This window comes from Schistocerca gregaria, chromosome 5 (assembly GCF_023897955.1).
Source record: "Schistocerca gregaria isolate iqSchGreg1 chromosome 5, iqSchGreg1.2, whole genome shotgun sequence".
In the NCBI taxonomy this organism is placed as follows: Eukaryota; Metazoa; Arthropoda; class Insecta; order Orthoptera; family Acrididae; genus Schistocerca; species Schistocerca gregaria.
Window position 1 is genome coordinate 364,836,477 of NC_064924.1, and position 26,741 is coordinate 364,863,217.

At 40.5% G+C, this 26,741-nt stretch overlaps 1 long non-coding RNA gene across 4 annotated transcripts in view; it reads right to left on the minus strand.

Moving 5' to 3' along the window:
- Nucleotides 1–5,610: 5,610 nt before the first annotated feature.
- The window catches only part of LOC126272318 (uncharacterized), a 115,616-nt gene continuing 94,485 nt past the window's right edge, over nt 5,611–26,741 (minus strand). For 3 of the 4 annotated variants that reach the window (XR_007549206.1, XR_007549207.1, XR_007549208.1), the window contains one exon: nt 5,611–5,869. This is a non-coding gene — a long non-coding RNA (uncharacterized LOC126272318). The remainder of the gene's footprint in view (nt 5,870–26,741) is intronic. The other variant, XR_007549205.1, reaches the window with a different exon arrangement.

Below are 26,741 nucleotides of genomic sequence, written 5' to 3' on the forward strand. Positions count from 1 at the left end.
TTCCTAATCTAATTCCCGCAACGTCACCCGATTTAATTCGACTACATTCCATTATCCTCATTTTCCTTTTGTTGATGTTTATCTTATACCCTCCTTTCAAGACACTGTCCATTCTGTTCAGCTTCTCTTCTCAGACCTTTGCTGTCTCGGACTGAATTACAATATCATCGGCGAACTTCAAAATTTTTATTTCTTCTCCATGGACTTTAATTCCTACTCCGAATTTTTCTTTTGTTTCCTTTACTGCTTGCTCAATATACAGTTTGAATAACATCTGGGATAGGCTAAAATCCTGTCTCACTCCCTTCCCAACCACTGCTTTCCTTTCATGCCCCTCGTTTCTTATAAGTGCCATTTGCTTTCTGCACAAATTGTAAAAAGCCTTTCACTCCCTGTGTTTTACCCCTGCCATCTTCAGAATTTGAGAGATAGTAATCCAGTCAAAATTGTCAAAAGCTTTCTCTAAGTCTACTAATGCTAGAAACGTAGGTTTGCCTTTCCTTAATCTTTCTTCTAAGATACGTCGTAGCGTCAGAGTTGCCTCACGTGTTCCAACATTTCTACGGAATCCAAACTCATCTTCCCCGATGTCTGCTCCGTCAGTTTTTCCATTCGTCTGTAAAGAATGCGTGTTAGTATTTTGCAGCCGTGACCTATTAAACTGATCGTTCGGTAATTTTCACATCTATCAACACCTGCTTTCTTTGGAATTTGAACTGTTATATTCTTCGTGAAGTCTCATACATCTTGCTCATTAGTTGGTAGGGTTTTGTTAGGCCTGGCTCTCCGAAGGCTGTCAATAGTTCTAATGGAATGTTGTCTACTCCCGGGTCCTTGTTTTGATTTAGGTCTTTCAGTGCTCTGTCAAAGTGTTTATGCGGTATCATATCTCCTGTTTCATCTTCATCTACATTCTCTTCCTTTTCCATAACATTGTCCTCAAGAACATCGCCCTTGTATAGACCCTCTTTATATTTCTTCCATCTTTCTGCTTTCCCTTCTTTGCTTAGAACTGGGTTTCCATCTGAGCTCTTGATATTCGTGAAAGTGGTTCCCTTTTCTCCAAAGGTCTCTATGATTTTCCTGTATGCAGTATCTATCATACCCCTAGTGATATGCGCCTCTACATCCTTACATTTGTCCTCTAGGCATCCTTGCTTAGCCATTTTGCACTTCCTGTCGATCTCATTCTTGTGACGTTTGTATTCCTTTTTGTCTGCTTCATTTAGTGCGTTTTTGTATTTTCTCTTTTCATCAGTTAAATTCAATATCTCTTCTGTTACCCAAGGACTTCTATTGGCCCTCGTCTTTTTTACCTACTTGATCCTCTGCTGCCTTCAATGTTTCATCCCCCAAAGCCAGCCATTCTTCTTCTACTGTATTTCTTTCCCCCATTATTGTCAATCGTTCCCTAATGCTCTCCCTGAAACTCTCTAGAACCTCTGGTTTAGACAGTTTATCCACGTCCCATCCCCTTAAATTACCACCTTTTTGCAGTTTCTTCAGTTTTACTCTACAGTTCATAACCAATAGTTTGTGGTCAGAGCCCACATCTGCCTCTTGAAATGTCTTACAATTTAAAACCTGGTTCCTGAATTTCTGTCTTACCATAATATAATCTATCTGAGACCTTACAGTCTACAGGCTTCTTCCACATATACAACCTTCTGTCATTATTCTTGAACCAAGCGTTATCTCTGATTAAGTTATGCACTATGCAAAATTCTAACTGGCGGCTTTCTCTTTCATTCCTTACCCCCATTCCATATTCAGCTACTACGTTTCCTTCTCTTTATTTTCCTACTCTCGAATTCCAGTCACCGATGACTATTAAATTTTCGTCGCCTTTCACTATCTGAATAATTTCTTTTATCTCATCATACAATTCATCAATATCTTCGTCATCTGCGGATCTAGTTGGCATTTAAACTTGTACTACTGTGGTAGGCGTGGTCTTCGTATCCATCTTGGCCACTTATGTATAGGGTGAAGTGAAATGTTGATTAATAATTCATACATGTGAAGTCCGGGCCATAAAGATCTAAAAAGCTCCAATAGACAAGGATCCACAAATAAACCGTTGTCGAGATACAAAACATTTTCTGTTACGGTTTATCAGTGTCTAGGAACACATGGCATCCCTAAACCTTAAAGCAGGTGTTTGAAATATTGTCCATGCGTCTGAATGCAATATTCAGCTCGTCTCTGAAATGAATTGAGAATCCTCTCGGCCAATCCTGGAGAAATCTGTAAATGCTGGTACGCTGCTTCAATCCACAAGCGTAATTTCTCGAGGGAGTTGACCTCGGTAGCGTAGACCACGACGCCATGCTGCTGGCTCTCCTCTACCTATCCAGTGCTGACCATATGTCCGAGATAGAACCCGGCGGACTCGTGAATGAAAATGTACTTGAACACTGTCGTCAGTGAACCACATGTGCATCTGCTATTTCAATGGAATATCGTTATGTACATCTGGAAGTAAATTTCGTAGAAACTGCATGTGCTGTGGTCCGGTTAGTCTCTGTCGTAGGAAGTGTGGTCCTACTATGCGGTCTCCGAGCATTGCTACCCAGACAGTTAATAACGCTTTTGATGTCCTGATGCGTGTGTAGCATTGGGAGTGACATCGGCGAAAATTTTACAGTCATGGTAGTTAAAAATACCGTCACTGATAAATCCAGCCTCATCCGTCAACAGAACGCTTCTTACAAACAGGGGATGCAGAAACAAATTGAGCAACACTGTTGTCGCACGCATTGTCAGAAATTCTCTCTTGGAGGGAAGTCAGAATTGTTGAGGGCTTGCAATCGTTTGAGATGAAATGGATCGAATAGTTGCCGATGTTAAAATCCGTCACACACTGTTATGACTGAGGACACGCTATTGTGTAGCAAAACCTCTTTGTTGAAGTATTCGGACGTTCGTGTACAATACGTAACACCCTTTCCTAAACATCGGGTTTTAAGTATCTGGGTCCACCTTCCCGTACATGGTGCGCGAAACTCCCGGATACTCTAATGCGCTCATGTAACCAGTTAAGTGTACGCCTGTCGGGCTTCATAGATAGTGCAGCTTCAATGGCACTGTCATTCGCTTTGCCATACATTAAATGCATTTCAGCTTAATCTTCACTGGTGTAACTTCTGTACATGGTGCCCTCACTTTCGTGAAGCCGGTATGGCACAGTGCACGGAGGGTGAAGGAGAAGTAGTTTCGCGTGCGTACATAAAAAGATAGTCCATCCGAAACCTTGAGATAATAACGTAAATACCACTTTATGCAGGGGTGTTTACAGTACGTTCCCATATCGAATTAACAGTTGATTTGCTGATCCCTGTTTATTGGAGATTATTAGCTACTTTGGCTTGTACTTTCCATGTACGAATTATTAACTGTCACTACGCATTTCCCTTTTCAGACTTCGTAGCTAATTTACAACGTTCAAACTTGTGACGTTATAGGCTGCTCCACTTAGAACGTTATCTTTCGTTAAGTGTTCCATCTTTTCCTGATGATCACCTCCCTATGAGCTGTAAATTTTCTGATTCTTTGGTGGTGTCCATTTTACGAGGTTTATGTCAGAGAAAAGGGTATTTTTCCCCACTCTTCTTGGATTGCACGCTCTCGAAACTTCTCTGTACTACACGTACAACGCCACTTTTCTAAGACCTCGCACGCCCTCGCGTTTACTAAACGATTGCATGACGAAACGAGTAGCTCTTCGTTTGATCTTCTTGTCCTGGGCTGTTAACAGTCGGGGTCTTTCAAATGTCGCGTGAGTCAGTTGTATCGTGGATGAATTACATTTCTTTCAGAATCTCAGATTGTCGTCAGTTAATTTCAAGTGCTCATTTCACTTTACTTCACTCCGTGTAGTTACTCTTACTTTAGTGAAATTTTATGGTTGTTAGTGTTTTTAGCGATTTATCAGAAATAGTGTATTCGAACAGTAAGAGATGTCTTCGTCTATTTACATGCAATACCTTACATTTATTAGTGTTTGGGATGAGCAGCCTGTCCCTACAACAACAATCTACCATCCGCAGGCCTTCTCGCATTTCCCTAGTCTTCTGACTTTGAATTGTTGAGAAAGAGAATAGCAAAGTCTTCCCAAAACTGCTTGGAGGTTCCTACGTTGTCCACTGAATAATACATAAAAATGGAAACTGGAATTTTCTCGTAAGTTCTTATGGGACCATACTGCTGCTGTCACCGGTGCCTAGGCTTACACACCACTTAATCTAACTTAAACAAACTTACGCTGAGAACAACACACGCACACACACCCATGCCTGAGGAGGAAGCTTATAGAAAAGTTAAAGAGACCTTTAGAGTAAAGAAAAATACTTTTGTCTGTGCTAAGAGTTCAGATGTTAATGCCGTACTAAGCAAAGAAGGTAAAGATACAATGGGTATAAAGGGGGAAAGAACATAAAGACAATAATATTGAAACGGAAGACGGATTAAGTGAAGATTAAGATGTGAGATGTCCTACGTCAATAAGATGATGTTAGAGCTGTGAAAGACTCAAATCAGAACAAGTGATCTGGAGCAGGAAGCATTTCTGCAGACGTCCAGAGATACTATGGAAAGTCGGCCATATCGGAGATGAAAAACATCCTCAGCCTTTAAGGAGACTAAACCAATTACTTTTCCAAAGAAGTCGGGTGCTGACAGGTGAGCGTATTACTGAAAAATAGGTTTAATAAGTCATTGTTGATAGAAGACTAACACAATTAACTACAGAAGAAGATTTACAGGGAGGATCAGCTATGCTTCGAGAGAAACGTACAAACGAGCGAGCTCATACTGACATTACGATTTGTCTTAGAAGAAGGACCGAAGAGAAATTACCTGCGTTTAAATTATTTGCGATTTAGGTGTTTTTGACAGTATTGGCTGGATACAGTGTACGAACTTTCTGAACTTTTCGGGGGTGAGATAGAGAGAGCGAAATGGTATTCTCAACTTGTACAGAAACCAAACTCAAGTTATAAGGGTCGATGAGATGAAAAGGATGCAGTACTTAGGAAATGCGTAAGACAGGGGATCTCAGCCTATCGCCAATCACATTCAGTCTGAACACTGAGCAGGCTGTTAAAAAACTTAGAAGAAATTTGGAAAGGGCATTAGAGTTTAGGGAGAATAAGAAAAAACTTTGCAAGTTGCAAATGACATTCTAATTCTTTCAGAGTCAGCAAAGAACATTTTTGATCAATTTAAGAGAATGGAAAGTTTCTTAAAGAGAAGTTGCTAGTCGAATATCAATAAAAATAAAACAAGTATAATGGAACCAGGTGATACTGATAGAATTAGGTCAGAAAATGAGACACCAAAACCAGCCATTGCTGCTTGCTGTTTGGTCACAAGAATAAGTGACTGTGGCAAAAATAGAGACGATATAAAATGTAGACACAATAGCAAGAAAAATGTTTCCGAGAAAATTAAGTTAGGGGGGGGGGGGGTGTTTGTGAATGATTCCTATGCTGGATGGTGTACCTGTTGATGTGATAAGGGCGATGGTCACCTGTCTATCCTGCGCGAGGTTGCAGTCAGGCAGTGGGTAGAACCAGGTGGATATCAGACATACGACCATGGAAACAAGAATTAAATAGATATGTTTATTCCGAGTAAAACATACAACAATAGCAGTATTGTGAGGCATTGGTGAGTGACCCCAAGACGCAGGCTGGTCTCACTTGGTGGAGTGTGCTTCCTGAGATCATCAAGTGGCTTCCTCTCATGGGCAGCATACGACGTCGGCTCCGTCCAGTGGGCGGCTGCTGAAGCGGGGTGACGTTGTCAGCCCTACGGCGGTGTAGCAGCTCATCAGCATCAAGGCGAGTCCCAAAAACGGACCCTGAAACTTAGAAGTTCAAATGCTTAAATGTGTGTGAATTCCTAAAGGACCAAACTGCTGAGGTCATCGGTCCCTACTCTTACGCATTACTTAAACTAACTTAAACTTAGTTATACTAAGGACAACACACACACCCGTGCCCGAGGGAGGACTCGAACCTCCGGTGGGAGGGGCCTCGCAATCCGCGATATGACTCCCAAGACCGCGTGGCCAGTCCGCGCGGCGAAAATTAGGTCCTGTTGTCTGGGCGGAAGCCTGACTCAGTGAGAGAGACACTCAAGCATGCAGAGATGGAGCAACAGCAATAGCGGTTGCCAGTAGTGGAATGTGCCCACTTAGAGCTGATCAGTTGGAATAGATTTGTCCGTACAATGCGGCTAGGTAGACTCAGACACGAAACAGGGTCTCCCACGTTAAGCACTTGTAGCTGATGCAAGTCAGCTAGTAGGTGAACATCCCATTGGAAGGCCCAAGCTCGAATCCCAGCGGTATCTGAGCGAATGTTCAGCAGGAAGACCCGCAGTTTGGCGAATGCAGCATCCACGGCCTCCAGTTAGATGGCCCCTATCACGACGATGATTGGCACATTCTCTCATAGTCCGCTGCCGATGGTGACTGATACTGTGCATTTAAAATGGTTAGTGTTTATATACGCTTGGCTTGTCACTGTTTCGGTAAGGCTTCGTTTCCATTACGTGACAGACCCACACCTTAGCTGCGAAGGTCTCAGGTCACCAACGACTCAGTAGCTTCTGCCTTTCCGCTCTATCAACGATGTTACGGCTCTGGCTTCACCGCTGGGGCCAAAATGTGTGCCAAGTACCACGAAACCTAGATAGCAGTATGCACGGCATCAGCATCGTTTGCTTGCGTAAGACCGCTTCGTAGGAACCTGTCTGACCTGCTTCCAGACCACCTGTTGCGTCAGACCGTTGGCGGCAGCCTTAATATGGCCACACCAATCACAGCAGGTGCTGCACAACAACAAAATCGCCTATAACGTGAAATGTTAGGAAGTATTTTTTGAAGATAATTGTGTGGAGTGTAGCCTTGAAAATCGTGGACGGCAAGCAGTTGCAACAAGTAGAGAGAGGAAGCTCTTGAAAAGTAGTAATACAGAAGAATGTAGAAAATTAGGTGGGTATGCAGACTAACTAATGATGTGGTACTGAATCAAAGAAGAAAGAATCGAATAAAAAAAAGTGCGTGGCACAACTTGCCTGAAAGATGAGTTTCGGTTGATAGGAGACATGCTATGGCATCAATGAATCGTTAGTTTCGTCATGGAAGGAAATGTGAGGGGGAAACGTTGTAGAGGGAGACTAAGTACGCAGGTTGAAATATGATATGAAAGGATGAAGAGGGCCGCATTGGGCAGACCAGCGTAGAGAGCTTTATCGAATCGGTCTTCGGACTGATGACAACAACATCAGCAAGCTAACTGGGCGACTGAACTGCTGATTTCGATCCGCATACAGACACTGACAAAAAAGTCTTACAATTTTTTGTCTTATCGGATGGCAAAGTTTTATTTTCTAAGTCACTGAACGTTTTTTGCGTAAATATGTCAAAGTAGCTTATGTTAAATGCAGTACGAGTAACAAGAATGCCTTACTGAAGGCAAATAAACACAGAGACTCTGTTATACTAAGATGTTCGCAAAAATGCATAAAACTGAAAAATGTTCAATAGATAAATAAATAAGTGATTCAATGATTTTTTAAATCATCAAGCCTGATTTCCATTCCTCACAACATCTAGTACAAAATTATTGAAAGTCCTCAATTAATATTGATGTACATAACTGAAGAACCAAAGAAATTGATAGAGCTGCCTAATATCGTGTAGGGCCCCCGCGAGTACAGAGCTTTGTCACTACACGATGTGGCATGGATTAGACTAATCGCGGAAGTAGCACTGTCCATAAAACCTTCCGAGGAGGTGGAGATCTCTTCTGAACAGCATGTTCCAAGGTATCAGATATGCTCAATAATGTTCATGGCTGGGGAGTTTGGTAGCCAGCGCAATATTTAAACTCAGGAGAGTGTTCCTGGAGGCTCTCTGTAGTAATTCTGGACTTGTGGGTTGTCGCGTTGATCTGCTGGAATCTCCCAAGTCCGTCGGCATGCACAGTGGTCACGAATGGATGCAGGTGATCAGACTGGATGCTTCCCTACGAGTCAGCTGTCATAGTCAAATTTAGTCGTATCAGGGGTCCCATATCTTTTCAACTGCACTCTCCCCACACCATTACAGAGCCTCCATCGCTAACATGCGACGTCTATGGATTCATGAGGTTGTCTCCATACCCGTACAGGTCTATCCGCTCGATACAATTTGAAACGAGACTCGTCCGATCCAGCAACATGTTTCAAGTACAATGTCGGTGTTGACGGGCCCCGGCGAGGCGTTAAGCTTTGTGTCGTGCAGTCCTCAATGATACACCAGTGGGTCTTCGGCTTCAAAACTCCATATCTATTATGTTTCGTAGAATGTATCGGATACTGACAGTTGTTGATGGCCAATAATTAAAATCTGCAGCAGTTAGCGAATGGGTTCCACTTCGGTCACACTGAACGATTCTCTTCAGTCGTCGTTGGTCCCGTTCTTACAGGATCTTTTCCGGCCGCAGTAATGTCCGAGATGTGATGTTTTACCGGATTTCTGATATTCTCGGCACATTCGTGAAATGGTCGCACGGGAAAATCCTCACTTTATTGCTACCTCGGAGATGCTGTGTCACATCGCTCGTGCGATCTTGATAACCTGCCATTGTAGCAGCAGTAACCGATCTAAAAGCTGCGCCAGAGACTTGTCTTGCATAGGTGTTGCCGACGGCAGTGCCATATTCTGCCTGTTTACAAATCTATGTATTTGAATACGCATGCTTGTAGCAGTTTCCTTGGCGCTTCAATGTATTTCTCCGAATTTTACCTTTTTTGCACCTCAGATAGTGTAGATATACATCTGAAATACTTAATACGTTACTACACTGAAAAGGAGTATATGGAATAAAACTGATACTTCCACTTACTTTTGTATCATTTTGAATGTAAATAAATTTATGGAATTTTTTACAGCACCGTGGAAGTAGGTACTGAAATTTATTTTTCCTCGTAATTCCCAGCCACATTAAGACACCATTGATAGCGTTTGACTAGCTTTGAATTTCTGCAGTCGTTGAATTCTGGGTCCTGCTACTCAAACCAACCTTCGCCGCAGGTAACTGGATGAATAGCCCTCGTATACGACATCTCTTACGTCTTACACAGTAAGATGATGAATTACATTGCATACCATTTTAGATATTGCATAATTAAGCTTGTCTCTGAGGAATCTTTCCCTGGATAATTTTTTGATTATGAAAGGGCGGTTACTGAACTTCAGACCAGTTCAGCATTTATGCAAAGTGTTCGGTTGTATCATTTAAAATTGGTTAATTCTTTGTTGTTAAAATCTAGAAATGCTTAATGGAACACAATACTATTTTGTGAAAAACTATCAACTATTGATATTGTAGGTTTCAGGAAAACATGTTCTCAAGTGTTCCCTCCTCAGAGTTCATTCTCAGATCACTTATTGTGATGTTACACGGTAGACTGAGCTTTTGTGCTACTGAAGACACAGATATCATATTTAGTAAACCATACGCAAGTTACCTGTGTAGATTAGTACATCTATTGTATAACATATTAATTAAGGTATTCCAAAGAGCTGTGTTTTGGGTACTTTGTTTGTTTTTGGCAAAGATTAGTGATCTGCCTGTTTTTATAAAGTTAATTTGCTTCAAAACCTCATAGGAATATTTCCCCTCTATCGAAGGTTACTGACATCAATTGTATACCTAACATCCCCAGACTGCTCCATCAACTCGGCTTCTGGGACGGGCTACCCATCCTTCTATTTTCGTTCCTTTTACAGCGTTATTATAGATGTCGAGATGGGGAGATCGCGTCAGACTTGTTTGAGCGGGAGAACGATGTTCCAGAAGAGAGCTGAGTGCCAGCCTGATGTGTTGCTATTAACAGAATTATATCCACGATAAATAAACCAGTACATTGTTCATTATTTGTGAACACAAGTGCTATGTTCTGCTCACCCTCTAAGCCAGCAACAGCAACACGTTCGTTGCAATTTATATTCATGAGATTAGAGAATCCGGTAAAGAAAGCTGTGAAGATGTAGTTGTCTCACAACGCACGTTTAGCCCTAATGCATTGCTTATATGAGACATCGTTGTGTGCATCTGAGGTTCGGTGTGGTTTCTACGCCTCGTTTTTGACAAAAAAGATCTCGTGCCTACCAAACTGAAAATTCTGATTGCACGATGTCCTAGAGATCCAACAGAGCACATAAGGCTTTTGTGTGGTCTAGGCTGGCTTATCCATGACACTGGCTTTCAGAATTAACTATGAGCGAGGAATTTATTTGCATTTAGTGCGAAAGCAGAGATAATCGCACTTTGTGTGCATGAAGCATCCTAACTTCACAAGTGTTAGAATTGTCACGCCCTCTTGTTGCCGTCGAAACAAACAGTCACTATACAATTAACAGACTAAAGGATACAATACCCTTTAATATGACCCACATATCATAATATTTACAAATAGCATTGCGACTCCATATCATAAATTATATGGTCTAAAGAAGGGGCAAACGTGAGCAGCACTGTCGTTTGCTTTAATCATGTCCTCAATGTACTCTTACTAAATGAGTTCACTTTGCGCAGTGTAGCGCTTGATGCAGGTTTGAGTGTACTGGAGCAGATAAGGCGTACCTTGAGCTACGAAATGCTCGTCTGCTCTGAGGCACTAAAATCATGAAAACTATCGCCAACTTGCTTCCAGCACAGTAAACACCCCACAACATGCAGGACACACCCATTCACCTCCCAAACGTAATGAAGGACGGGTTTTACCGCTGTATACCAGAGCACGTATGATCTGGGGAGACGAATCTGCGAATGCAACATACAACAAGGCCTTCACAATACCTACAGTGGCTTAGTCCATTATCCCTCCACATGCTTGACCTCGCTGTGGAGGAAACGGATCCTACATCTCTGGGAGGAGAATTAACTAAAATTGGCAGACAACACTCTGTGGTTGATGAAAGAAACAGTATGACTGTAGAATAATTCCAAGGAGTCACGGAAGTATGTTGTTATCAACAAGCGTTCATGTCAGACACATTCTCCTGAGACATTGGTTTCTCCTGAAGCGACAAGACCGACCGGATTGCAATGCTTGTAATGTTCCACTGACAATAGCATACATTTTATTTGCTCAAACGAGGGCAGCCTTATAATTACCTGTGGGAATGCTACATATTTCAAATTACGAATGGGCGTGTGTAACAAATATTTGACAACTTCGTGAGGTATTCCATAAAATAATTTTTGTGTAGAATTTAGCAGGGATAGGAGTGGCTGACGTTTTTCCCATTTTTTGGCAAAGGTCAGCCAGCCCCAACAATTCCACCGTTTCACTATCTCATTTTCTCATTTTTGTAATAGTATTCTTTTCGTTAATATGGAATGCTTAACCAGTAAACATCATCTTCGTAAGCATTTGTGTGTGTGTGTGTGTGGGTCTGTGTGTATGCGTATACACGCAATCTACATGGTTTTTAGCACCTGACGGGTTGGCTGGTAATTCCTCCCCTTTATTAGTGATCCACCTGCCAGGATTATGTCTTGTTTTTTCATAGTGAATGTTTCAATGGAAACAATTTTGTCATGTGCTTCTAATGTTACATTAACGAATGGACAAGAAAGATGTTCTTGGTTTTCTTTAACGCTCTATCAACCTAGATAAACATTTTCGTGTACTAATAACGTAAACGTGGAGTGCTTCAAACTACCGCAAAGGAACAACGATGCTTTGTAACAGAGCTATCCAGTCTCTCGGATTATCTGGGCCACATCTGAAGAGGACGGCTAGTTTTGAGCTGCACATAATTTAATTAACAGTAACAACAACGGATTAGAAGAGGAAAATACCGGCATAGACCAACTAGAGAATAGCATCGTGTGGCGGGAGTTTCTGACTGATAATATTCACCATAACTATACATAAACGGACATCCGCAGTAATAGCCTCAGTAGATAAATAGAACGGTTTTGTTCATATCGCAACTGTCCAAAATTATTACTGGCTTAGAGCAAACTGTCCTGCGATTATCCTAACTCTTTCAACTTCTTGGCGTATATTAAGATGATAAGTTACTGTGCTGACAGCGTATATATTATAAATAAGTTGTCTAGAATAATTTAATTGTTGAAGCATCAAATACATTGTGCCCACTGTATCTTGGTTGCATGGTGATAGTCAGGCATTACATTTATGTCTTTAGAAAAACGAATGAGATCATTATTCACACCGCTTATTAAACTACAAAGTATTGATCACCAGCAAATGCTTTATCAAAACGCGTAAACAACATTGTAACGAAAAGAGTTTCCATGTTGGTTTTCATTTTGGGATAAAGTAGAGTAATAACTGTTGAAATAAGAGAATTAGTCTGATATAAAATACTATCTAATACAGTCAGAATCTTAGGTAATGCATAGAAGACATTATCATAAATCAACTGTTGATACACCTACTGTATTATTACAAATGAAACAATGCAAGTGAATTCTGCTCTTCCATACCTTCATTAATTATAAATAAAAAACTGTTTTCGTGATGTGGGGGTATGCATATACACATTTCACAATAATCACGGCAGAAAGATGCTGAACCAGAGCAAAACACACGTTTAAAGTTACAGAGTCCAAGTAACTTAACTTTATACATAATTTAGTACATCAAAATATGCTCAGTTTCTTATGCCAAAGATAAAAAAGTTATGTCCATTGCACCATTCACAACAATTGAAAGACAACAACAACAGCATCATAAACAACAACTATAGGACACACACACACACACGCACAACCATATTAAGAAATGATCCTACAACCACAAGACCACAAACAAGCTTGAGAGCGTTTCGTATTCAAGAAAGTTCGCAAAGGATTTCATGACTGAAGGACACAGTTTAACTCTGTTAAACAATGGGAAATAAATAATATTTCCTCTGGAGTTCTTAATATCTTGTCAGAAGACATTTTATATGTCTGCAAACAAAATACCACCTTTGTGGTAAAAATAAGAAGAAAATTCACGTAAATAACAAGAGAGAATGATTTTCTTTTACCCCTGTGGATAAATTTCACAGTTTACCTGTAAAGGATTATGGAGAATAAAACCTGAGCGATAATAGCCGCCTCAACTTGAAGAATAATACTGAATGGAATGATAAACAATATCTCCCATGCGAGAAGCCAGTAGTAGCAACATAGGATAACAAATGGACTGGGTTAATTTTAGCCGCACCTTGTTATTCTAGGTTTAATAAAAGTTAACAAAATCAACAAAACGTGTTTCTTTCTTTATTTTCTTTTGTGTTGGGCATAAAATATTATCCATTATGCAAAATGCATTGCTATCGATAGGGTTAGAGTATTATATAACATTTGTGCTAAATTTAGTATGGAAACTTAGTAAAGAATCCATTAATATCAAATGGGTGGTAGCTCGAAAAGTTTCACTACATAGTCAATATTCATGTCTGAATGAAAGCTTAGTATTCATCAGAGCCCAATTACATACATAAAAATTTATTTGAGAATAAATATCTATAGAGAATGGAATTTTCGTCAGATGTCGAAGAATAACTACAATCATCATTCGTTAAATTACATCAACAGAAAGTTTGTAAAGAAGGGGCTATAGTGAATAATTTTTAAGTTTCTCCTCAATTTTCATGGAAATCCCTGTTTCGTCTTGTACTTCTAAAAACAGATAGTTTAATATTTTAAACTAAATCAAGAACAAGTTCCGGTACTAAAGACAAAGTGATAGTGTCTGTTAGCGAATCATTTCTACATCTTCTGCTCAACCTTTTCTGATAGAAGCATATTTTCAACTGATTTTTGATGTAGAAGCACACCCCATTATGACAAATGTTTCAGATGGTGTTTGTTTAATTGTAAGAAAGTCTGTCAGTTTCTCATACTTGCAAATAATTTTCTTTGCTTCATATCGTGCAGCATATATATTTGCGTAAGTAAAACTCAACTTCTAGCTGTGAAAAAGTTCTATACATGTTGTCTTAATGCCGGACCGTCTTTGTTATGGTTGAATATGGCCATTATTACGCACACTTTTGTTGTCAGCCTAAGTTATAATTGTATGGCAGCCCTTTGAAGTATTTTCAACATCAATTTTAATGGAATGGGAACAGAAACATATGCAATATCAAACCTTGTGGAATTCTAGATATTGTAATTCGCCATCATCAGTTTAGTTCTGTTTCTTCAGTGCGTTGCGCGTGTGTGATATTTGGTTATAGGAATGTCATCTAATCTGTGATATTTTTATTGCCCATGTAGACTTCGACAAAACAAAAGCAAAGGTCTTGGCAAAGTCTCATAATGTAACAAAATGGTATGTTTTGTTGATTGTCTTTATAATAAATTCAGTAGTGAGATCATATATTAATGGTTTGTGAAGAGTGCATTATGAGCGCCTAATTTAATACAGTTAATAAGATTCTCAAAAATAATGGGCACTGTACTCAGTATTGCACTGTAGCTTTCGACTGCCTGAATAGAATTGAAACATTGCTCTCCTTCATAAGCTGTTATAAACTGAAGTTTTAAATAATTGATTTTCTAATCCTACAATTATAATTTTAAGACCAAATTACTTCTCTAAAGTCATTAACACTTATTTCGAAACTATACCAGTGTACAGGAATCAATAGAAGTACAGTAAAGTAGGGGAACAGGAAACCTTACCCATTAGACATTTCAGTGAATCAATTGCATTTCTTTAAAATCTGGTTTCTATCCTTGCAAATTGTTCAGTCACATCGTTAAATGATATTAGTATTTTTCTTTCAGTTGATAAAATTGTAAGTTCATTTACCATATCCTGGCTCATAGTCAGTATCTTATTCGTCTTTCTTAGCTTTGATTTTGTAAAACTCTCTCACAAGTAATATCTGATGTAGAGCTTGTCAGGAATGTTCTTGGCATCACAACACTATTAATTTAATTATCTTGTGTCTTCCACTTTATTAGTCATCTTAGTAATGATAAACCTTTCTATGCAAAAAAGTTCTGTTCCGGTTGAACATCTAAGACATGTACCTCAGGAACATAGCTGAAATATTTAATTCTAAATAAGCTGTCACATAAATGCTGAAAGTTTCGAAAATTTAATTAATACTTTTCTGCATAAAGTAATATTTGAATTTGAAGGAAGAAAAATAGCTGATGAAGTACCTGTAATGTAGTTTCTTTTAATTCTAATATTCACTTATTTACTGCCACAAGGTACATCCAAAGAGGTTCCTGTATTAAATTTAAGCGAAAGTCAATACTTTTCTCACCAAACATAATTTATTCTTCTTCTAAATATTCTTTCTGTTGAAATATCAAATATCCTCCATATCTCCATGTTGTGTGACTAAAGAATCACGCTTTTCTTCACAAAATGGAGTCATTTCTTTAAGCTTCTGAACACACTGATCTATCCCTAGTCCTTTTTGCTGTAGATATATCTGAGTGTCATTCACTTCAGTAAGTTCTATGCTCCAAAAATAAAGGAATCCAAAGAAAGGATAGATCATCACGCAAACCAACAAACGCCCCCATATCTTTCGGTTTTTGTGGTTTCTCTTGATCTGTCCCTCAAGACTTCCAAAAGTTCAATTACACTTCAGATTGCTCAGTACGTACATGTACAGATTCATCCTCTAACACTGCCCTGTGAAACATGATCGTCTCTCATTATATGTTATTTACGAAAATCCGAATAACGTGTATAGCTTGAGAAAATTTTTACACAGTTTCTACATGCCAAAAAAGTCAGCGATTTGGTTCCAACAATAGCTGAATGTACTCCAGGACGCTTAAATGAGTGATTGTTACATTGCTTTTGGGTATATAAGTATAATATGACTCTGAACACCACCAACTGCCCATTTCATGTCGCAGTATTACCGTGTCCTTATACACAGAAGTACACCAGCATGAGACCAACTCCACGAAACTGGCTACAAATATATTCTGTAATTCCAGTAGCTGATTTCCGATGTAGTGTAAAGAAGTCAATAAAGATTCCCCTACTCTGACTTCTGAACCTTCAGTATGTACATAACGAAATACTTAAAACATTTTGTCGGTCTGTTATATATCTGGCGTATTATAAAGCACGATAGAGAAATAGTTAACTTTAGAAACATTATTAAATATTTCTATTCTGACATGACGAATTTATTTTGGCTTTGTGGAGAAAAATAAGACATTAGATAGTCACCTACTGGCTGAATTTCGTAAAGATGATTCTCTACTAGCATGTATTTGGCAAGCATCTTGAAAGTTTCGACAATATTTCCACAGTTATCGCTGTCACAAAGATGTTACGAGTGACCACACATGGATAACAATTGTCTGGCTAAATACAATACACAACCAAGAGATCATGTAACTACAGACCTCCATTTCCAAAACCGATTTATGATGTTCTAATTGAACAGCATCACCGATTGCTTCAAATGTCTGTAGACATATATCAGGCTCTTCCCAATTTTCACGTGCTTCTAAATGATAACAATATTTCTACATCTACATCTACATCCGTACTCCGCAAGCCACCTGACGGTGTGTGGCGGAGGGTACCCTGAGTACCTCTATCGGTTCTCCCTTCTATTCCAGTCTCGTATTGTACGTGGAAAGAAGGATTGTCGGTATGCTTCTGTGTGGGCTCTAATCTCTCTGATTTTATCCTCATGGTCTCTTCGCGAGATATACGTAGGAGGGAGCAATATACTGCTTGACTCTTCGGTGAAGGTATGTTCTCGAAACTTCAACAAAAGCCCGTACCGAGCTACTGAGCGTCTCTCCTGCAGAGTCTTCCACTGGAGTTTATCTATCATCTCCGTAACGCTTTCGCAATTACTAAATGATCCTGTAACGAAGCGCGCTGCTCTCCGTTGGATCTTCTCTATCTCTTCTATCAACCCTACCTGGTGCGGATCCCACACTGCTGAGCAGTATTCAAGCATTGGGCGAACAAGCGTACTGTAACCTACTTCCTTTGTTGTCGGATTGCATTTCCTTAGGATTCTTCCAATGAATCTCAGTCTGGCATCTGCTTTACCGACGATCAACTTTATATGATCATTCCATTTTAAATCACTCCTAATGCGTACTCCCAGATAACTTATGGAATTAACTGCTTCCAGTTGCTGACCTGCTATTTTGTAGCTAAATGATAAGGGACCTATCTTTCTATGTATTCGCATCACATTACACTTCGCTACATTGAGATTCAATTGCCATTCCGTGCACCATGCGTCAATTCGCTGCAGAACCTCCTGCATTTCAGTACAATTTTCCATTGTTGCAATCTCTCGATACACCACAGCATCATCTGCAAAAAGCCTCAGTGAACTTCCGATGTCATCCACCAGGTCATTTATGTATATTGTGAATAGCAACGGTCCTATGACACTCCCCTGCGGCACACCTGAAATCACTCTTACTTCGGAAGACTTCTCTCCATTGAGAATGACGTGCTGCGTTCTGTTATCTAGGAACTCCTCAATCCAATCACACAATTGATCTGATAGTCCGTATGCTCTTACTTTGTTCATTAAACGACTATGGGGAACTGTGTCAAACGCCTTGCGGAAGTCAAGAAACACGGCATCCACCTGTGAACCCGTGTCTAAGGCCCTCTGAGTCTCGTGGACGAATAGCGCGAGCTGGGTTTCACACGATCGTCTTCTTCGAAACCCATGCTGATTCCTACAGAGAATTTCTAGTCTCCAGAAAAGACATTATACTCGAACATAATACGTGTTCCAAAATTCCACAACTGATCGACGTTAGAGATATAGGTCTATAGTTCTGCACATCTGTTCGACGTCCCTTCTTGAGAACGGGGATGACCTATGCCCTTTTCCAATCCTTTGGAACGCTTCGCTCTTCTAGAGACCTACGGTACACCGCTGCAAGAAGGGGGGCAAGTTCCTTCGCGTACTCTGTGTAAAATCGAACTGGTATCCCATCAGGACCAGCGGCCTTTCCTCTTTTGAGCGATTTTAATTGTTTCTCTATCCCTCTGTCGTCTACTTCGATATCTACCATTTTGTCAACTGTGCGACAATCTAGAGAAGGAAGCACAGTGCAGTCTTCCTCTGTGAAACAGCTTTGGAAGAAGACATTTAGTAATTCGGCCTTTAGTCTGTCATCCTCTGTTTCAGTACCATTTTGGTCACAGAGTGTCTGGACATTTTGTTTTGATCCACCTACCGCTTTGACATAGGACCAAAATTTCTTAGGATTTTCTGCCAAGTCAGTACATAGAACGTTACTTTCGAATTCATTGAAAGCCTCCCGCATAGCCCTCCTCACACTACATTTCGCTTCGCGTAATTTTTGTTTGTCTGCAAGGCTTTGGCTATGTTTATGTTTGCTGTGAAGTTCCCTTTGCTTCCGCAGCAGTTTTCTAACTCGGTTGTTGTACCACGGTGGCTCTTTTCCATCTCTTACGATCTTGCTTGGCACATACTCATCTAACGCATATTGTACCATGGTTTTGAACTTTGTCCACTGATCCTCAACACTATCTGCACTTGAGACAAAACTTTTGTGTTGAGCCGTCAGGTACTCTGTAATCTGCTTTTTGTCACTTTTGCTAAACAGAAAAATCTTCCTACCTTTTTTAATATTTCTATTTACGGCTGAAATCATCGACGCAGTAACCGCTTTATGATCGCTGATTCCCTGTTCTGCATTAACTGATTCAAATAGTTCGGGTCTGTTTGTCACCAGAAGGTCTAATATATTATCGCCACGAGTCGGTTTTCTGTTTAACTGCTCAAGGTAGTTTTCAGATAAAGCACTTAAAAATATTTCACTGGATTCTTTGTCCCTGCCACCAGTTATGAACGTTTGAGTCTCCCAGTCTATATCCGGCAAATTAAAATCTCCACCCAGAACTATAACATGGTGGGGAAATCTACTCGAAATATTTTTCAAATTATTCTTCAGGTGCTGAGCCACAACAGCTGCTGAGCCCGGGGGCCTATAGAGACATCCAATTACCATGTCTGAGCCTGCTTTAACCGTGACCTTCACCCAAATCATTTCACAATTCGAATCTCCGTCAATTTCCTTCGATACTATTGCACTTCTTATCGCTATAAACACGCCTCCCCCTTCACTGTCCAGCCTATCTCTGCGGTATACATTCCAATCAGAGTTTAGGATTTCATTACTGTTTACGTCTGGTTTCAGCCAACTTTCTGTTCCTAGTACTATATGGGCGTTGTGACCGTTTATTAATGAGAGCAGTTCTGGGACCTTTCTATAGACGCTTCTGCAGTTTACTATTAGCACATTAATATTGTTATTCCTTGTTGCATTTTGCCTACTCCTGCCTTGCCGCGTCTCAGGAGGCGTCTTGTCGGGCCTAGGGAGGGAATTCTCTAACCTAAAAAAACCCTATGTGCACTCCACACGTACTCCGCTACCCTCGTAGCCGCTTCCGGCGTGTAGTGCACGCCTGACCTATTCAGGGGGACCCTACATTTCTCCACCCGATAGCGGAGGTCCGCAGAATCGTCTGAGCCTCTGGTTTAAGCCTTCCACTCGACTCCAAACCAGAGGACCGCGATCGGTTCTCGGAACGATACTACAAATAGTTAGCTCTGATTCCACCCCGCGAGCGAGGCTTTCCATCTTCACCAACTCCGCCAACCGCCTGTACGAACTGAGGATGACCTCTGAACCCAGACGGCAAGAGTCATTGGTGCCGACATGAGCAACAATTTGCAGTCGGGTGCACCCAGTGCTCTCTATCGCCGCCGGTAGGGCCTCCTCCACATCTCGGATGAGACCCCCCGGCAAGCAGACAGAGTGAACACTGGCCTTCTTCCCCGACCTTTCCGCTATTTCCCTAAGGGGCTCCATCACCCGCCTAACGTTGGAGCTCCCAATAACTAATAAACCCCTCCCCCCGTGTGCCTGCTCGGACCTTGCTGAAGGAGCAGCCACATGTCCACTCACAGGCAGAGCGGGCGATGCCACACGGCCAGCCTCCAGGATCTAATACTCTGGGGTCCATTTGTTTGCCTGTTTGGGAACCATGTGGCTGTACAAAGGAACTTCTACAGTGTTTTGCATTCAAAGAAAACAGTATATATCACATTTCGCAAGAGAATACAACAACTTTGTCTTTAAAATCCTCTCGCCGTTTTCTATATTCAAGTAAAGGAAATCCTTTCGAAATGGTTCACCAGTACTATATGTTTAAAAAAAATTCTGTAGTTAACATGTCGCTCTATTATCAAGTTCACCTTTCAATTTCTCACTTTCATTCTCCAACAACAAATGTCAGTGAAAACTCAAATCAGTCTGCTCTAAGAAACTGATTTTCTGCGCAGACTGTGATGCATTTTTGGGCAATGTTATCTCTTCTTCTACTGTAGGGAGAAAAGAACGTATGTGCCCAGGATTACACAAAAATGTAAATTCTGGTGTAGTTACAGACCAGGAGCTATCATTCATTTTCACAATAAATCTGTCAAGACTTCAGACAGTTTCTTTTCTGTTTATGGTCTTGTCCTACTCTGGGCAAAATATTCCTTCCTTATAAACATTAATAATGAGACAAGCTTTGAAAAAACATTAAATAACTGAAAAAATAATTTTTGAAGGTGAGGACCAACCTCACTCCTACGGCGGAACAGATATAATAATAACTGTGAAAAATATATTAACGTAGGTAATCAGTTATGACAGGGATTCCATGAAAGTCCTAAAATATCGCATTTTATTATACGAGAAAAATTTTATTCTACAATTTCTTTGAGTCGCTAAAAAGTTTTGTGCCAAGCGCATCTGCTCCACTGCCTCCGCCCCCACCCCCTCCCCATGTGTTACGCCACTACACCAGTGGTCTAGAAATAGTGTCTTTGATTAACAATTGGAACGTCCTCGGTGCCGCTCAAATTTTCAATGAAAGCAATAAGAAGTGGCGGCCAGGAACATCCCCCATTGTGCCAATAGTCTTGTCAAAGGGAGTGAGTGAGTGGACGGATGTTCAAAGCATATTTATGTCCTTGGAGTGGGAAACTGCTGCTAAAATGTGGATATATCAGCAGTGATCAGCAACATGAGGATGCAGAAGGCAGTGGGAACCACACTGCATTAAAGACACACAATGTGTAACGAAAAGAAGTGTAGCCTGTAACTAAAATGGTCATCATGATCTCTCCATTGGCGAAAGATTCCATAATAATCCCCCAATCACGTCTATGGGAAGGGACTGCAAAGGGGGAGGTGCCCATGAGAAAAGACTGAATAACCGACCAAAGAATGAGTTCCATAAGGAAGGGGGGGGGGGGGGGGGTGACGGCTGGAATGTCAAATGTTTGAACGAGATAATCAAGCTAGAAAACCGGAGAAGGGAAATACTAAGGCTGAATCTAGATGCTGCGGGTGTCGCTGAAGTGAAGTGGAAAGACGACACGGATTTATATCTAGTCAGAGTACAGCGTAACATCAGTAGTAGCAGCAATTGCTATATGGCGAGTGGGATTCGTTATGAATACAAAGGTTGAACAGAGGGTTAGTTACTGTGAACAGTTGATTGACAGTGTTGTTTTATCAGAATCGACAGCAAACCAACATGTACAACAATAGTTCAGGTATAAATGCCGACGTCATATCCAGAAGATCAAGAGATAGAGAAACTATATGCGGATATTGAACGGGTAATGCAGTACGAAGAAGGAGGTGAAAATCTAACAGTCATAGGGGACTGGAATGCGGTTGTAGGAGAAGGAACAGAAGAAAGGTATACGGGAAGGTATGAACTTGGTACTAGGAATAAAAGAGCAGAATGACGAATTAAGTTCCGCAATAAATTTCAGCTAGTAACAGAGAATATTCTGTTCAAGAATCATTAGAGGTGGAGGTATGCTTAGAAAAGGCAGAGAAATACGGGAAGATGTGAGTTAGATAACTCATGGTCAGGCAGAAGAGATTCCGAAATCTGATACTGGATTGTAAGCCGTGTCCAGGGGCAGATATAGACTCAGATAACACTTCAGTAATGATGAGTAAGCTAAAATGTAAGAGACGAGTCAAGAAAAATCGAAGTGGAGATAAGTGGGAAACGGAAGTACTAAGGAATGAAGAGATATGTTTGAAGTTCTCTGAGATTATAAATACTAACTGAAAAGCTCAGTAAGCAGTTCAGTTGAAGAGAAATGGACGTGTCTAAAAAGAGCAATCTCATAAGCCGGAATGAAAAATACAGGTACAAGGAAGGTAACAGCAAGGAAACATATGTAACAGAGGAAATACTTCAGCTCATCAACAAAAGGAAGAAGTAAAAAAAAAAGGTTAGAGTAATTCAGGAATACAGATATAAAAGTAACTTAGGACTTATATAAATACTAAGGCGAAATGGCTGCAAGGAAGATGCGAAGAATCGCAAAAGAATTGAGTGCCAGAGGGAGTAACTATACTTACAGGCAAGTCAAAATGATCTTCGGTGGGATTCAAAGCAAGGGGTATAACTTTAAGAGTAGAATGGGAATTTCACTGTTAATTGCTGAGGTAAAATTGGATAGACGCAAAGAGTACACTGAATATCGCTATAACGGGGAGGACTTGCCTGATGAAGCGACAGAAGTAGAAACCGGAGTCGACAGGAAGAGATAGAAGACCGAGTCATAGAGTTAGAATTTAAAAGATATTTGGAGAATTTAAAGTCTAATAAGGCACAAGGAATGGATGACATCCCATCGTAATTTCTAAGATCAGTAGGGAAGTGACAACAATACCATTATTGACGCTGGTGTGTAGAATGTTGTAGATTGGCGATATACCATCAGACTTTAGCGAAAAAACGTCCACACAGTTTCAAAGATTGCAAGAGCGAGTACGTGAGAGAGATATCGCGCAATCAACTTAACAGTTGATGCATCCAAGTTGCTGACAGGAATAATAACAGACGAATGGACGAGAAAACTTATGATCTCATAGATGACGACCAGTTTGACTTCAGGAAAGGTGAAGGCACCAGAGGCAGTTCTGACGTTACAGTTAATAATGGAAGCAAGACTGAAGAAAAATCAAGACACATTCATAGAATTTGTAGACCTGAAAAAGTGTTAGACAATGTAAAATGGTGCAAGGTGTTCTAAATTCTGGGAAAAGTAGGAATAAGCTGTAGGGAAAGGCGGGTAGCTTATAATATCTACACGAACCAAGTGGGAACAATAAGAGTGGGAGACGAAGAACGAAGTGTTCGGATTAAAAATGATGTAAGACACACGTCCAATGTTGAATCGATGCATTGAAAAAGAAGTGACGGAAGTGAAAGATAGCTTTAAGAGTGGAATTAAAATTCAAGCCGATAGGATATCAATGACCAGATTCTCTAACAACATTGCTATCCTCAGTCAAAGTGAAAAAGGATACAGGGCCTGCTGAGTGCCATGCACTGTCTAATGGGTACAGAATAGGGCTTGAGAGTAAATCCAAGAAAGACAAAAGTAATGAGGAGTAGCGAAAAGATAAAGTCGAGGAACTTTACGTTGAGACTGGGGATCATAAAGTAAATGAAGATAAAGAATTCTGCTACCGAGGCAGTAGGAACAACAAGGATATCAAAAGCAGACTAACTGTGGTAAAAAGGGCATCCTGGACGAGGAAAGTCTACTGCTATCAAACATGGGCCTTAATTTGAGGAAGAAATTTCTGAGAGTGTACGTTTGGAGCATAGCATTGTATGTTAGTGAGACATGGATAGAGAAAAATCTGGAACAGAAGGAGATCAAAGTATTTAGGACGTGGTGTTACACTGAATGTTGGAAATTGTGAGGACTGATAAGGTTAGGAATTGGGGGTTTCTCCACAGAGTCGACGAGAAAAGGAATATGTGGAACACACGGGAATGAAAAAGGCGCCGTGCAAGGTAGACGCGCTGCCTCAGGCGCCTTGCCACGGTTCGAGCGGCTCCTCCCATCGGAGGTTCGACGTCTTCACTCGGGCATGGATGTCTGTGTTGTCCTTAGCATAAGTTAGTTTAAGTTAGTTAGGTGTTGTATAAGCTTGCAGTTTGGTCCCACAGGAACTTGCCACCACCAAGCAGAAGGTATTGGGTGAAAGGACGTCTCTTAAGACATGTGGGAGCAACTTCTGTGGTAATGAAGGAACCTGTAGAAGGTAGAAACGGCGGAAGATTGGAATACATGCAGCTAAAGTTCCTCTGAGATGAAAAGGTTGGCACAGAACGGGAATTTGTGGCAGGTCGCTCAAACATGTCAGAAGACTGACAACTCAAACATGTTCTAGACGGAGTGAAATCTTTATCTAAATTAAGGTCATAAGCTTTTCTCACTTTTCACATAAGGGTCTTTTTTTATTATTTTAAGGGTGCCTGCAGGGTAATTCTGTCACTGACCACTGTCTACTCCAGATCACAGATCCAGCGAATAGGTATACTGGAACGTCTTCATCCCATTATTCTGTTCTTGCGTCTTCCATAAACAGAATATAGCCTGCTAGTCCAGTTTGATCTTCTGAGCGATTTTCTGTTAAATGCATGCAACATGTGGGATAGGATACAAGTATTTGTAACGTACATTCTGCAAAACATCACACTACATGTTGACATAATTGTTTTAGGCACCCATGAATTTTTCAGTACGTCATTATTTGCGCCACACAGTAAGTACATGAATGTACACCTGGACCAAAGGCCACTAAAATTGTTGTTTACTGGGTATGTTTGAGTTTCATGAGTGCTCGAGTGTGGTCTTAAGAGCATCACAAAGGTTAATATTGTTCAATGCAGAGGGCGCTACTTGGTAACCAAGCGTTAAAAGAACTTGGTGTCTCTTGCACATAGTTTCGATTCTGCAACCTTGCTGTCCTAGTATGGGAACGTCAGGTCCTAACTAGTACGTAGCAATCGAACAACGTTCTGAAATCCGGCGTTATGTGACACAGCCCACTTCGATATGGAGACACCATATAATCAAGCGGAATGGCTGGCATACTGAAGTGGAGAAAGACAGCAGTTTTATTGTGAGCGCCTCTTATAAATTATGCATCCACTTGCTACGTGTAAGTACATCTTCAACTCAGAGGCGATCAATCATCAGCGGACACTGTCCAGTGGAGCGGAACATCTCGCAAGCAAGTATCATTTGCGGGAAAAAACTCAGCCTTGGGCGATGCCAGCCAATCAGAGCAATGCACATGTATTTTCGATTGGGTGCGTGATGCAGACTTCAGGAAACTTACTCACCCTGGGAGGCGCACCGGAAAAGAAATAATTTAGACTAATATACCGTGTATTTTTTAGGGTGTATTCGACTAGCACTCTTCAGCGTGATGTACTTACTTTACTAGCAACTGCGAAAGAAAATTATGTCAGTTTTGCGAAGGATTCAAATAATCGGGATTGTGCCTCTGTTTTAGCTTTTCAACTTTATGAGCAAACGTAATAACTAGAAGCCATTTCTGAGTTAACCATCATTAATTTCAAGTGACCTACGAACAGATTCTCACACTTGCAAGCTCATTTCTCAAAATTCTGTGAAATTTATTCTTGCCTATTCCGGTGCTGTGATGTTTAGAAGGACTGTCAAACGATCTAGTCCCACTTTTTTTTGATCCATGATGGGTTACTTTATATATCAGGTTTGGCTACATATTATACTGGAGCTATCACACCCATGCCCTTTGCAAATTTAGCCACAAATCCCACCAACTGTACGTTACCTCCGTGACCGAATCGTTACAACCACACATATTACAAAAATGAATGTATGTACGTGTGTGCAAATATGTTCCAACTCTTGTCTTGATTCGCATACACCTGACTGTGAGCTAAAAACAACCACATACCTATCAGAGGGATGGGGTGTGGGTGAAAAAGAAGTGAAGTTCTAGCACGAAATTCCCAGTTTTTATTCAAACACCATCTGAGGACTTGCAACAGACTTTAAACATAATTTCATACCTTCACGAATTTTGTTATTGTTAACAACCCCTACAAATTATGAAAGGAAAAATGTGTCTCACTTACTGCTTTTCGCAGTTTTTGCAGTAAAAAACCCCGAGTGAAGCACGATGATTTAATTTATTACTCTTTTGTTACTAACTCTATTTGAAAAACATTTCACAGGGAGTGCTCATATGTACCATTGAATGAAACTGCAAAATTGTCCATTGTACGACGCATAGTTCAGGAGATGTGACGTAATAACCTTGAGCTGCATGAAAGCGAAATTGTATGGTGAAATTGAATAAAATATGAATGAAAATGGCGTGTGCGAGCTAAGCAGCTGATAGTTAGCTTCAAAGAACTTGTTTTATTTTCCATGACAATTCTGAAGGTAGTTTCTGCAATAGACAGGAATGAAGCTGTGAATTAATAAATGTACTCGACATCTGTAAGGTGGATGTAATCAATCATACTCTTTGTAAGCCTGTTCTTGAGACCACTCACGTTGGTCAGAAAGGTTACTTCTTAGTAGCAGAAAATTTGTGTTGGACAGTCTGGCAATCTAACAATGTACTTGGTTTGAAAAGGATGGAAGCTGGCATGCTTTGCAGTGGAGGCAGCATTATTTAATAACGATTTTGTGCTGATATGTTTTGAAGAAGGAAAACGAGATGACATCAATAAAAGAATATCAAAAGGGCAATTTTTAAAATTAATTCAGTTTTTCTTCTGTACTTTATGGCTGATCTCTGCAGTACATATGTTGCAACGCTACATATGGTTTT